The sequence below is a fragment of the Bufo bufo genome, chromosome 11, assembly GCF_905171765.1.
Source record: "Bufo bufo chromosome 11, aBufBuf1.1, whole genome shotgun sequence".
Lineage (NCBI taxonomy): Eukaryota > Metazoa > Chordata > Amphibia > Anura > Bufonidae > Bufo > Bufo bufo.
This window is the reverse complement of record NC_053399.1, coordinates 84,421,995-84,438,035: the sequence shown is the minus strand read 5'-3', so window position 1 is coordinate 84,438,035 and position 16,041 is coordinate 84,421,995.

The window sequence follows — 16,041 nt, the reverse complement described above, 5'->3', positions numbered from 1 at the left end:
TATGAACAATATTAGCTATGGGAGCAGTTCTAGCTTCAGTCTCCCACCAGTTTATTCTGCACTATGCCGATAGATAACTGGGCCATATCACCAGACATGTCTGAAATGGGCCTAAAGGGCAATTTGGATGAAGTAGATCTTTATAATTTGAATGCTCATGATGGACTATAATTGTGTAATAACAATGTATGTAGTGGCTCGTTCAACTCTTGATGCAAACAAGTAGATTATAGTTTGTCGATAATGAGTTGTGGTAATGTAAATTTACATTGTGTGACCTTTCTTTGATGGGCACGATGACTAGACCTGTCTGAACACCGCTAAAGAGCATCATTTTACCAAGTATATGACCAAATGTGAATGAAGCTGTACACAATACTCTCTATGTAAATGCTTGCCATTATTATTGGCGGTGTCGGTCAGTCCCTCGTGTCACCAATTATCTGAGTAATTATCTACTTGTCTAAATGAGTCATTAGTCAGATTGTCAATTATTTCATTGTGAACAGGAATGGTTTTCAGTAGCATACCTAGTAACAAGTTACCATCCCTTACTGATAATGATGTTTACCTGATCACATAAGTCTCAGTCCATTGTCATTTAAAGATCCTCTAATAAAGAGTTTTCTCGCCCAGGTTGTGCAGTTTCACCAGCGACCAACCCTTTTCAGATGCTAAGTGACAGTTCTGTCCCTTCAGTTAGGAACCTTCACACTGAACATAGCTATTTGTGTGATACCCAATTACCCACTTATCCCTTGTTGTATAAACATCAAGTGATTTAGAAGTCATTCTGGTTATGTGGGTTCCCTGTTCTTCCAGAACATCTAACCTTAGGGTCTTTTTACAATTGGGGAAAATATGATTTATTTTACTAATAGTGCTGACATTCTGCAGCAACTTACAGACCTTGTCATTTTTTGCTGTACCTAGTTGGGCTCACTATTTAAGAACCTAAACTCCATGTAGATGTTTTCCTTGGCTGGGTTCTAACATAAAAACCTAGTGCTGCAAGGTTGCTAACCATTGAGCCAACATCCATATGCACACTCATTTTGTATTTTTCCCCAGGTTAAAGGTGCCACTGACCTAACAAATGAGAAATGGCTCATTCTTTTGGATGATGGCATCTAGTGATGAAGTTATCAAAATTTAATTTGTCTGCTTCGCTGAATTTTGCAAAGAAATTTAATTAATGAAGAATTACTCAGGAATTAGTCACAAAGTGCCTCATTTCTGTGCATGTAACTGGAGCAATGATGGGGAAAGGTGATCGAGCTGCCTTCCATCATTGAACCCCTTTGATGCATTGTTCATCACGGCATCTTATTCTACATTTGTGGGATTTCAGAGTTTAATCTGGTAGAGGAGAGGCGGTCACGGCCAACTTGAAGACACCACGCAAAATGACATCACGCTGGCCAGTATGGTGGCATAGCTACATCATAAATCTCCCCCTGCAAGATTTTTGCATGGTATCTTCAATCAAGATGGCCACAACAGCCTCTCAGCAAGCAAATGAGGAGAGTATGACATTTTATTTTTCCCCGGGGGGAAAAAAATTGCCACGAAGCGTGGGGTTATTTGGCTTTAAGGCCAACCAAGGATGAAAAAAAATCTATATTCTTGAGTAGAGATGAACGAACAGGTTGAGTCCCGTTCACTGAATTTTTCAAAAGGTTCGGTTCGAGCCCAAATCAGTTTGGGCAGAACTGACTTGGCTCTACTTGCCCTAGAAATTGGTATATAATCCCCTCTAGCCTCCTAGGACTGTTGTATCTTTTTTTGTTAATTTTTATTTTTATAAATTTTGCCTCCCCCCCCCCCCCCCCCCCCCCCCCCCCCCCCCCCCCTCCCCGAAGTTTTAGAATGCAATGACAGCAAATGATTGAGTGACACTAACATACATAGCTATGGGTAAACGCATGTTTTAAGGAGTTAATATACTGTGTGCTCAATAGCACATCATGCTGGCACACGTCTCATGCTTTTTCACTTTCCAAAGCTTCCAAAAATTGCCTCTGAGCGGGGTCAGATAATTAAACACGCACGATGTTATAGGATAAAAAAAATGGCTTTTTAGGTGACCAAGCATCCAAAAATGATGCCTTGACAGGATAGGAATGTCTGCCCATACGACACGCACAAGTGTTGATTGTCAGAAGAAAAAGTGGCCCGTTGTGAATGAGCCTAAAAAAATAAAAAAAATTCTCCCTAAGGAGCAGCAGTGCAGTGTGGATGTGGAAAGGGTATTTCAATGGTCTGTGAACTTTACAGAGAGGCAAACCTTCTCCCCCATTTTCTGTTTTTTAAAGATCCTTTATACACTACCTTTCTAGTGATGCGCGGCAGGGGTCATATCTTATTTCGCGAATATTCGCAAATTCGAATATTCGTTATATATATTTTTTACTCAAAATTGGCAAGGTAATGATTGCGTAATATGCAAATATTACGCGATCAATACAGGCATGGGTCAAAAACAAATATATAGCACTATAGAATATAGTGCTATATATTTGGTTTTTAGAATATTTGTCTTTTTTTTTCATCTGAAGTCATGATTCCTCCCTGCTGGAATCCTGATTTCTGATGGAAAAAGATGAATATTCAAAAAATGAATATATTCGATATAGTGCTATACATAAATTTTTTAGAATATTCGTCATTTTTCCCATCTAAAGTCATGATTCCTTCCTGCTTAAGTTGCTTGTGGGCCAATAACTTATTGGCCCACAAGCAAGAAGCAGGGAGGAATCATGTGTTCAGATGGGAAAAAATGACGAATATTCGATGTAACGCATATATAGCACTATATTCGAAATATTAGTGAATTCTCGAAGTTGCGATATTTAAGATAAAAATTTGCTATTCAATTTTTTGCGCTTAACACGATCCTTTAATAGAGATGAGCTAACACAAATTATTTGATTAGCTCTAATTGGCCTGAAAACTGGTGTATGACACATAGGGCTCCCAGGTCTCATTCTATTTTTATCTAGTCTCTCATTTCTTTAAAATTGTATTATTTTTTTGCTCACCTTGCTCTTTCCCTTTCTCCCTGAGATTCAACAAAATCGCAATGCCAAAAATTTAGACTATGGTTTTTATAATTTTGAGTTCAATTGTAAACAAATTGGCTTTGATCGTTTCAGATTTGCTTGTCCCCAATCTGTTCATAACTATCCTTCAGCATGGAAATGTTTTTTCCTGTCTGGCGATATTTTACATCCGACATCACAAATGTGTCGGATAAATATGAACAATATTCGCTACGGGAGCAGTTCTAGCTTCAGTCTCCAACCAGTTTATTCTGCACTATGCCGATAACTGGGCCAGATCACCAGACATGTCTGAAATGGGCCTGAAGGGCAATTTGGATGAAGTAGATCTTTATAATTTGAATGCTCATGATGGACTAATTGTGTAATATCAATGTATGTAGTGGCTCGTTCAACTCTTGATGCAAACAAGTAGATTATAGTTTGTCGATAATGAGTTGTGGTAATGTAAATTTACATTGTGTGACCTTTCTTTGATGGGCACGATGACTAGACCTGTCTGAACACCGCTAAAGAGCATCATTTTACCAAGTATATGACCAAATGTGAACGAAGCTGTACACAATACTCTCTATGTAAATGCTTGCTGTTATTATTGGCGGTGTCGGTCAGTCCCTCGTGTCACCAATTATCTGAGCAATTATCTACTCCTCTAAATGAGTCATTAGTCCGATTGTCAATTATTTCATTGTGAACAGGAATGGTTTTCAGTAGCATACCTAGTAACAAGTTACCATCCCTTACTGATAATGATGTTTACCTTATCACATAAGTCTCAGTCCATTGTCATTTAAAGATCCTCTAATAAGGAGTTTTCTCGCCCAGGTTGTGCAGTTTCACCAGCGACCAACCCTTTTCAGATGCTAAGTGACAGTTCTGTCCCTTCAGTTAGGAACCTTCACACTGAACATAGCTATTTGTGTGAAACCTAATTACCCACTTATCCCTTGTTGTATAAACATCAAGTGATTTAGAAGTCATTCTGGTTATGTGGGTTCCCTGTTCTTCCAGAACATCTAACCTTAGGGTCTTTTTACCATTGGGCAAAATATGATTTATTTTACTAATAGTGCTGACATTCTGCAGCAACTTACAGACCTTGTCATTTTTTTGCTGTACCTAGTTGGGCTCACTATTTAAGAACCTAAACTCCATGTAGATGTTTTCCTTGGCTGGGTTCTAACATAAAAACAATTTTGCAAGGTTGCTAACCATTGAGCCAACATCCATATGAACACTCATTTTGTATTTTTTCCCAGGTTAAAGGGGCCACTGACATAACAAATGAGAAATGGCTCATTCTTTTGGATGATGGCATCTAGTGATGAAGTTATCAAAAATTAAATTTGTCTGCTTCGCTGAATTTTGCAAAGAAATTTAATTAATGAAGAATTACTCAGGAATTTAGTCACAAAGTGCCTCATTTCTGTGCATGTAACTGGAGCAATGATGGGGAAAGGCGATCGAGCTGCCTTCCATCATTGAACCCCTTAGATGCCTTGTTCATCACGGCATCTGATTCTACATTTGCGGGATTTCAGAGTTTAATCTGGTAGAGTAGAGGCGGTCACGGCCAACTTGAAGACACCGCGCAAAATGACATCACTCTGGCCAGTATGGTGGCATAGCTACATCATAAATCACCCCCTGCAAGATTTTTGCATGGTATCTTCAATCAAGATGGTCACAACAGCCTCTCAGCAAGAAAATGAGGAGAGTATGACATTTTATTTTTCCCCGGGGGGGGGGGGGGAAATTGCCACAAAGCGCGGGGTTATTTGGCTTTAAGGCCAACCAATCTGAATTTCCGAAAAAAAATTGAAGTCAATTTGGTTTTGATTCGCACAACACTAATCAAATCTTTAATGTGCCAGCTAAAATGATTGTTTATTGGCAAACCATGCCTATTTAATCTGGGAAGGGTGCTGCCAGCAAACTATCTATATGGAAACAAATGATCAGTGGTGATTGTTCATCCCTATGCAGAGGACATAATTGCTGCATACATATGAACTGCAGCTAAATGATCAGGCAAAGCTGTTGAAGAATGAAATGCTCTCAATCATGGTCCTGAACATCTTCCCATGTAATAGTCCTTAAGCTTCATTCAAAAAAGGAATATTTGGTCCATGTAGGATCTTCAGTACATGAGATGTAATATTTAGAACTAGGCATTTGCGTTGCGTTCTTCAAGGTCAGGAAAGCTTTTGGCATTTTAATTTTTAATTTTTTGAAAGGCTTATAAGATCTCACAGGGAAGGATTTGATCCCAGTCTTGCCTCTAACGATGGCTATACACATTTGATTAAAGTACAGTGATGGTTGGACAACCGCTGAAGGAATGATTATCTGGTAAAGAATTGTTGCGCAGACACAGCCATACACATTTTATACCATACTGTCTATTAAAGAGGTTAATACTAGTCACAACAGCCACACTTTTGATCAGGGTCAATAAACAGCCATGTTTATTGACCCTGATCAAAAGATCAGTGAGCTTTTTGGGAATATTCTTTCACACTCGTGAACTAGAGCACTACAGAAAAATAAAAATAGTCAACCGGCATCTGTTAGCTAAGCGGCAGGGAACTCCTGCCGGCTGTTCCATCCTGCCGCTAGTTCACGTGTGCCCTTGGACTGCCGCTCCTGCATGTAGTACTTTTAGTCCGGCTGCCTCTCAACATATGCTGCCACCGGAACTCCGCACCCACCCACATTAGTCAATGGGGACTGAGCGGAAGTCCGGAGCCACATGTGAACTAGCAGCAGGATGGATCCGACAGGCTGTTCACCCACCGGAACCGCCTGCCAGACTCCCCTGCCACTAGTGTAAAACTAGCCTAAAATGATCATTGAGTTTCACCCAATTTATTTATTTTTTAGCTAAAATGATCAGTTTTGTATTAAATTTAGAGGGTATGGCCATTGTTTTATGAATATTATTTTTTAATGCAAAATACATAAACTACACTTTTTTTCCCCCCCAACACTTGGCTATCATGTAAACAGATATGAATTCATTGTAGGAGGTATATGGGCCCCTACCAGACCAGGACAACACCAAAAATAAACCAAGACACCTCTGACAGCATCATGTTGTAAGTGTGCAGCAGGAATGGGTTAACATTAAAAAAATACACTATTTGACTTTCTAAAATTTTTGTTTCAGTAAATTCTTTTTTTAAGCAACAAGAAAAAGAAGTACAAAATTAGCTACACATGACGCTTTCCTCCGACTGCTAGAACTTTCAAGATTGGGCACAAAGTCTGTGGCAGATAAATATTTTTAATAACATTTTAACCATAACTGTCCTTTCGGGCTACTTTGCTAGTTTGTCATGGAAATCCACTATCTTTCATTATTTGACGGTTCCTCTTATCCATCTTCTGAACCTTCTTCGAATCCCGCAGCAGCTTATGAAGAGCCAATTGATCCTTTAGATGCTCCTTCTGGAACTTGGCCATTAGTTTATGGCAATTATAGATTACTGTATGTTTAAAATAAAATATTAATGCAATTTAGTTTAGCAGACAATTAGTGCATTGTGTGGAGTAGGTGTATAAACACTTCAGATTTACATAAAAATCTACATATGTAATGTGTGTGTTTTTGGACTATTATAATATTTTTTGGGGATTTTTTTTTAATTGTTACATCTATTATTCCATTATAACTATACCCATATTTTGTTTTTACCTATTTTTTACCTAAGTGTTCTTATTCCCATGAATTATTACTTTTAAACCAATCGTAGTACGAATATTTACCGTCACCAACCACGCCCATTTCCCTATTCTTCTATAGTTGTCCAAAAACTTTTGACTACTGACCAGTAATAAGTTCTGTATATAATTGGTTCCATTAGTGAGCTACCTTTCCGTTCATTGATACTTTGATACCTTATTATTGGATAGGCCGACACTGTCATATGATGATGGCTATTTGCTTGGTGGTTGAAGACTGAGTAGCTTCACAACCTCATACAGGCAAAAACTCTTGCTCAGCTCCTGCCTCTGTCGCCATGCTGTTTGACACGTGGACTTGGACTATTTAGACATTGCCACATTGAGTTTGGGTGACTGACATATTTGGTCAGCATGGTACAATACCATTATACATGACTATATAGGAATCGGATGAAAAGGATTGCTGGTGGACCGTGCCTACTGTCCAGTTAGGACAGCCCCCGATCCATATTTTATCATTTTTCCCTTCATGTATTTCTACCCACAGTGACTCCATATGTTCACTTGCAACTACGTATCGATTGACCTCACAGTGCATGTCAACGTTTACTATTTTAGAAAACGAACTGATGGTCACTATGGACCTGAATACGTCTTTGGATCATGTACTGTTTTTTAATTAAAACTTCACTTTTGTTGTTTTATTTAATACACTTTGTGTACCTGCATTATCCCCTGAAGACGCTGGTTCCCCAGCGAAACATGTCGGTATGCAGGGTGCTTGAGTGTTAAGTTTTAGACAGTGTTAGCAGGTAAGCTCAAATATACGAGCGGATGTATAGCTACACAGGCGGTAGCAGATAAAGCCACCATACAGGCTAGTAATATCCGTGTATAGCAGCAGCAGTGGTGGTGATGACAGCGATTGGCAATATAGGAAAGCCTGTACCACCGACCCCATAGATGAAGGCAGCGAACCTCACCATAGGGGCATATAAATAGCTATACAGGTGACAGTAGCAGAAACACCAAAAAAAGAATAGGCCAGAAATAACTGACAAAAAAACAGTAAGTAAATAACATAAACAATAAGACAGAGCTAGCCCGCACCACTGATCATTTTAAATTGTCTATAGAGTGTTGATGTTTATATAGAGATAAGAAATGACAAAGTGTATTAAATAAAACAATAAAAGTGAAGTTTTAATTAAAAAACCGTACATGATCCAAAGACGTATTCAGGTCCATAGTGACCATCAGTTAGTTTTCCATATGTTCACTACCCTTCCCATCATGTGTTCTTTCAACAGGACTTTACATAAAGACAAACCTTCTTCCCTTTTCTGTATATTAAAATATCCTTTTATAAACTATCTATACTAGAGTTGAGCGAATAACACAAATTTTGATTTGATTCGATTTGATCCAATTTCCCTTTGTTTTCTGTCCCCCTGCTCTTTCTATTTTCTCCCTGAGATTCGCTAAAATCAAAACTCCCAAAATTTGGATTGTGATTTTTGTAAAATTCAAGTCAAATCCAATTTGTTTAGAATTGATCATTTCAGATTTGATCGTCCCTAATTTGTACCCCTGTTATCACCCAATCATAGCCATCCTCTAGCATGGAAATGTTTTTCTGTGTGGCGATTTTATTTTACGTCCGACATCTGATGACAACTGATGGGCCGGATGAATATGAACAATCTCAGTTAACTATGGAGCAGTTCTAGCTTCAGTCTCCCGAGCCAAATCACCAGACATATGTGAACGTGGCCTAAAGGTCTGTTAAGATCGCTGCGATTCAAATGCTAGCGATTCATGGTGGATGATCGTCTAATGTGAATGTATATCTGTACTATTTTATAAACTCTCATTTTACTCTTGATATCATTAAGGAATTGTGGTAATCTCAATTTACATTGTGTGACCTGTCTCTGATAGACATGATGACTGGACCTGTCTGAACACAGATAACTATCAGCATTTTATCAAGTATACAACCAGATATGAATGAAGGTGTACACACTACTCCCTGCATGTAAATGCTTGCTGTTATTGGCGGTGGCTGTAGGTCACTTGTGTCGTCAATCATCTGAGCAATTATCTAGTTATCTAAATGAGTCGGTTGGGAACAGGAAAGGTTTTCAGTAGCATACCCAGTAACAAGTTACCATCCCTTACTGATAATGATGTTTACCTTATATCACATTAGTCTTAGTCCTTTGTCATTTAAAGATCCTCTAATAAGGAGTTTTCTCGCCCAGTGTGTGCAGTTTCACCAGCGACCAACCCTTTTAAGGTGCTAAGTGACCGTTCTGTTCCTTTAGTTAACTTCACACTGAATATAGTCATTTATGCAAACACCTAAGCCATTCGTGTGATACCTAATTACCCACTTATCCCTTGTTTTATACACAGCAAGTGATTAAGAAGTCATTCCAGTAATATGGGTTCACTGTAGCTAGTTTTCTCTCAGAATATCTAACCTCAAGGCATTTTTACAATGGGGCAGCATATTATATATTCATATTTTTTTTGCTCACATAGCGCTGACATATTCTGCAGCTCTGTTCCTAGTGGGGCTCCGTCTAAGAACTAACTCCATGCAGATGTTGTCCTTGACTGGATTCAAACCTAGGACCCTAGTGATGAACAAAGTATTAAAAAATTCAATTTGGCTGCTTCGCGGAATTTTATAAAAATAAAAAATACGCTTTGTGACAAATTACTTAGAGGTGCATTATTTATTTATTTTTAAGAAGTGGGTGCAATTACGGGGAGCGGCATTCATACATGATCGCAGCATCTGATATTAACAGTGTACAATTTCTTAAATAAAAAAAATATTTGGCTGATCAAAGATGACATCATCGTGCCAGCCAGCATGGTGGCATCATACTCACAGGATTTTGGCCAAGATCAAGCAAGATGACTGCAGCCAGCCCGTTGTGAGCAAATGGATCAGGTAATTATTATTTTTTTGTTCGTTTTTTACACTTTTTCAGTTTAAATTGATTCGGGCAAATGGAATTTATCCTGAAATTCGGATTGAGGTCCACTTAGTGGTCTTTGATTCGCTCGTCGCTATTTCTAACCATAAAGCCAACATCCATATGAATTTAGTTTATTTGCCCAGGGTAAAGGTGTCACTGATCACACAACAAATGAGTAATGACTCACTCGTTGGATGATCACATTTAGTTATGAGCAAAGTTATGAAAAATTTGATTCGGCTGCTTCACCGAATTTCACTAAGGACTCTATCCGAAACGCGTCAATTGGCATACCGCTTGTCTGCATTGTCTGTACGTGGAGTTATGTTGCTGAAATAAACAGAAGATTTTACTGCAAAGCATCCATTGTGCCGGATTTGTTTCATCATGTCAGACTAATTTAATCAGTTTCTATGAGGAGGTAAGTTCTAGACTTGACAGCGGCGAATCAATGGATGTCGTATATCTGGACTTCTCCAAAGCATTTGACACTGTACCACATAAAAGGTTAGTATATAAAATGAGAATGCTCGGACTGGGAGAAAACGTCTGTATGTGGGTAAGTAACTGGCTCAATGATAGAAAACAGAGGGTGGTTATTAACGGTACACACTCAGATTGGGTCACTGTCACTAGTGGGGTACCTCAGGGGTCAGTATTGGGCCCTATTCTCTTCAATATATTTATGATCTTGTAGAAGGCTTGCATAGTAAAGTATCAATTTTCGCAGATGACACTAAACTGTGTAAAGTAATTTACACTGATGAGGACAGTATACTGGATATACACATACAGTATATACTACAGAGGACAGTATACTACTACAGAGGGATCTGGATAGATTGGAGGCTTGGGCAGATAAGTGGCAGATGAGGTTTAACACTGATAAATGTAAAGTTATGCACATGGGAAGGAATAATGCAAGTCACCCGTACATACTAAATGGTAAAACACTCGGTAACACTGACATGGAAAAGGATCTAGGAATTTTAATAAACAGCAAACTAAGCTGCAAAAACCAGTGTCAGGCAGCTGCTGCCAAGGCCAACAAGATAATGGGTTGCATCAGAAGGGGCATAGATTCCCGTGATAGGAACATAGTCCTACCACTTTACAAATCGCTAGTCAGACCACACATGGAGTACTGTGTACAGTTCTGGGTTCATGTGAACAAGGCAGACATAGCAGAGCTAGAGAGGGTTCAGAGGAGGGCAACTAAAGTAATAACTGGAATGGGGCAACTACAGTACCCTGAAAGATTATCAAAATTAGGGTTATTCACTTTAGAAAAAAGACGACTGAGGGGAGATCTAATTAATATGTATAAATATATCAGGGGTCAGTACAGAGATCTCTCCCATCAGCTATTTATCCCCAGGACTGTGACTGTGACGAGGGGACATCCTCTGCGTCTGGAGGAAAGAAGGTTTGTACACAAACATAGAAGAGGATTCTTTACGGTAAGAGCAGTGAGACTATGGAACTCTCTGCCTGAGGAGGTGGTGATGGTGAGTACAATAAAGGAATTCAAGAGGGGCCTGGACGTATTTCTGGAGCTTAATAATATTACAGGCTATAGCTACTAGAGAGGGGTCGTTGATCCAGGGAGTTATTCTGATTGCCTGATTGGAGTCGGGAAGGAATTTTTTATTCCCCTAAAGTGGAGAAAATTGGCTTCTACCTCACAGGGTTTTTGGCCTTCCTCTGGATCAACTTGCAGGATAACAGGCCGAACTGGATGGACAAATGTCTTTTTTCGGCCTTATGTACTATGTTACTATGTTACTATGTTATTACGTCTTGGATTCCCTGGTCCTTCCGTGCACGCGGAGTATTCGCGCATAAGCTGAGCTGGAACCGCAACTTAGTTTCACTACCTCTTGTAGTCTTTGTTCAGTACTGCTGACCCACTGGGGAAAGACACACCACTATGTCAAAACCAGGCTAAGGTCAGGCAGGCAGAGTACATGGATAAATAGTTTGAGGTCAGGGTGGGTAGATAAGGCTCAGGCAAGGATCAGGGCAGACAGCAAAATGTAATTACCAGAAGATAGCCAGAAGTCCATACATGGAACAAGCAAATGAACAAATGACACACCTGAGCAGAAAACCAGCATACCCTAATTGACGGTGCCCAATGTACCCCAGGAAAACCGCATGCTGGCAAATTTAAGGTTCAGAGAGAGTGTTCACCTCAAACAGGTGAAGAGGCATTGTCAGCGGAAAGTAAGCCTCAGCCTACAATGAAGGAGAATTATTACTTTGGCATCTGGGAATGTTGGGCAAGAAAAGGGACTGCCAGAAACCTGAAACTATAGAGTGGGTGAGCAAAGGCAGCAGCCTTCCTCATCAGAAGTGTGGCAGAAGGCAAGGACTGCTGCCATGACAGTGGTGCCAACTGGTTTTGCCACTTATAATGGACCCCAAAATATTAGCGGCATTCTACAGTGTCGCGATCACATTTTTCTTGATTCATATCTGAAAGAGTTTACTGATGCTAATGCTATGCTTAAGTAAACTTGATATTCTTAGCAAATACATTTTGTGTAAAATTTGGGCCCGTCTGCCACTCGTCAAAGCGATCTCAGCAAAACAGGAACCTAACACTAACTTCTACCTGTTATGTGCTATTTTGGTACCAAAAATGATAAAAATCTGAGTGGGCCCAGCATGCATGTGGAACCTGCACTCGCTGAATTTTTATGGTGGCCCTCATGGCACATAACGGGTAGAATTTAGTGTTAGGTTCCTGTCTTACAAACATCGTCTTGATGTGTGGCAGATGGGCCCAAATAATTTTGTACAAAATGTATTTGCCAAGAATCTCAAATTTACTAAATAGGCGTATTAACATCACAATACGACATGAAGGTACGACTCGCTCCTGGCCTCCAACGTTCATCCAGTGTGCCGTCAGGGAAATGTAGCATCCCTGGCCAAATGCACTTGTCCATGTGTCCGTGGTTAAGTGGACCTTCCCAGTAATTGCGTTGGTTATGGCACGTGTGATGTTACGGGACACATGTTGGTGTAAGGCGGGCACGGCACACTTTGAAAAATAGTGGCGGCTGGGGACTGCGTAACACATGATGGCCGCCGACATCAGGTTGCAGAAGGCCTCAGTGTCCACAAGCCTTTATGGCAACATTTCCAGGGCCAGTAATTTAGAAAGCTGCGCATTTAGTGCTATGGCCCTTGGGTGGGTAGCTGGGTATTTGCGCTTGCGTTCAAAGGCCTGGGGTAAAAACGCTGTGCTGGGACACGGAAGTAGATGTGGTTGCTGATGGTGCTTGCAAAGGTCCAGGTGCAGGGCGGGAGGCATCCGGGCCTGCGCCTTCAACAGAGGATTGGCCAGCACGTAACACGGGAAAAGGAGGCAGTGGTGTGACCCACAGACAGATTGCGGACCCAGGTGTTCGGCCCACTTATTATAGTGCTTGAATAGCATGTGGCAGATCATGCTGGTATTGGTGAGGTTGCTAGTGCTCACGCTCCGCTCAATTTTGTTACTGCACAGGTTGCAAACTACTATTCTTTTGTCTTCTGCACTTGGCAAGGGAGATTTCCGCAAGGGGGTACTCTATGGAACAGTTGCAGGCCTGTTTGGTGTGGCCCGCCTTCTCGCTTTTGCCACCGCACTGACTCTTCCAGCCTGTTGCGGTGCAGTATATCCCTCCCCCTCTGTACCGCTGTCCTCTCTTGGCTTTTCACCTTCCCAGGTTGGGTCAGTGACTTTATCGTCCACCACCTCCTCTTCCACTTCCTCACTCTGCTCAACCTCCTAAATTGTTGACCTAACCACTACATCAGTGATTGACAACTGTGTCTCATCCTCTTCATCAACCTCTTGAGACAGTAATTGCTGTGGAGTTATTGGCTACTTTGTCTCATTATCATCATCCACCTCATTAAACACTAATTGCCGTTCCCCACCGTCATCTTCTTGTGACTGTGGATGCTCAATAGTTTGGGAATCGGAGGACAACATCTGTCCCTCTTCAAGCGGGCTTGGCAAGAGGGCCAAATCAAGGAATGGCGCTGAAAAGAGCTCCTTGGAATATCCGAGTGTGGGATTACTTGTTTGCCCACACTCTCTCTATGGTGGGAGAAAGGAGGATCAGGGTGAGGATTGGGTTGAGCAGACTCTTGGCTACTGAGACTGGACTTGGTGGAAGACGGGGTGGTGCTAAACCGACTGGAAGCATTATCTGCTGCAATCCAAACGACCACCTGTTCACACTGGTCTGACTTCAAGAGTGGTGTCTTGCGCTGCCCTGCAAACTGGGACATGAAGCTAGGTATGGTGGATGATTGTTTTTTCTTGTGCTCTGGCAGCAGGCACAGTTTCACCGTTCCCAGGGCCACGGCCTCTGCGTGCACAATCAGCATCACTGCCACTGCTTAGTCTCTTACTGCTCGTCTTCTTCATATTAAATGTTATATATGATTGAAAATCTATCACACGTACAGTAGCGTAGGATTTGGAAGTGTATGCGCAAACAAATTTAAAAATGGGCAGCACGGTGGCTCAGTGTTTAGCACTGGTGCCTAACAGTGCTGAGGTCCTAGGTTTGAATCCGACCAAGGGCAACATCTGCATGGAGTTTGTATGTTCTCCCCGTGTTTGCGTGGGTTTCCTCCGGGTACTCCGGTTTCCTCCCACACTCCAGACATCCTGATAGGGACCTTAGATTGTGAGCTAATGTCTGTAAAGCGCTGCGGAATATAGTAGCGCTATATAAGTGCATTAAATAAATAAAGGTATTTGGGATGTGGAAATGTCACACAGAAGATATCACGCAGATAATGTCAATGCTGTCACCAGTGGCAAATAAAAAATTACATGGAATGTCACAGGTATTTGGGGTGAGGAAACGTTATACAGGAGAGGTACCACCAGTAATGTCACTGTACACAGCGTCTACGCAAAAAAAGTACACTGTCACAGATGAAAACAAAATTCAGTGCACACGTTACACTGCAGATGTGGTACGGTTAATCACTGTCACAAGCGGAAACAGTCTATTGAAAAAGTACACTGGATGTCAGATATTTTTTGGATGCGCACACTTTACACTGGAGATGTGGCGCAGCTAATGTCGCTGTCTGCAGCGGCTTAACTATTGCATGCTATTTAGCGCAGGATGCTCTACTTTTGGGTCTATGAAAAGTTTTTCTACTAAAGATATTCGTATATCACTCCCTACACTGTCTTTCCCTTCCTCAGCACAGCTCTCCCTCATTAAGACTGAGCCGAACACGCGTCATCGGGTGCTATGGTGCTTTATAGCACCCGATGACTCGTTCCGGCCAGCCAATCACTGTAATGCCAGTAACCAACATGGCTACGCATTACAGTGAGGGCAGTACTTTCCGCACGTTTCATGACTGCTACGCAGCCAATAAACGTGCAGGTGAGGAGACTCTAGCATTGCGCTTGAGCACATGTGGTATTCGGCCGAATACCACCATGTGCCGAGCATCGAGATGCTCAAGCCGAACTAGTGTTCGGCTGAGCATGCTCTATCAACACTAGTAATTAGCCATGCAAATCCAACTCGTGGAGAACTGGGTTCGTTACGAACTTTACAATGTATTTCTATCTCCACACAGTTCCAATTTTTACTTCTTTTTGGTTGCATTTATTAAATGCTGTTGCTGTTGAATTTATTATGGTTTTTATTAAAACCAGCATATAGGAAAAAGCACGGGCCTATGTGCTCTCCAACGGTCCTGGCCACCAAAGAGGTTGGTGCTTTTTCCTAAAATGTTCAAGCACAGCCACCACTGATGGATTGCAGAGAGGTCGTAACCAATAATGTGATTGAAAAATGTATCCAGCCAGCAATACAATCAATATTCACATCAAGCCACTTATTCTTCTGACAATCAACACTTGTGCATGTCGTTTGGGCAGGCATTCTGACCCTGTCGGGCATAATTTTGGGACAGCATAAAAACAATGATCCAGCACCTATAAAATTCTAGATTGGTCTTTATTTCTTGTTCACAGCAATACACGTTCAGGGGAATGACACAGTCTGGACGTTGATGCGGTTTGGACATGCTTGTGTGTAGTGCTATGAACAAGAAATAAAGATCCAAATTGTATTAGTGTTAGATCAATGTTTCTGCTGTGCCATCAGGGTCCGGATTTGGACCCATTCTGCTGGAGCTGTTTTCTTTATACGTTAATTATCTTGGACACTTAGTCCATAGCATCTGCCTCCATATAAGGGATCATTTTTGAAAGCTTTGGAATATGAAAAAGCATAACGCATTTGCCGGCGCTGCATGTT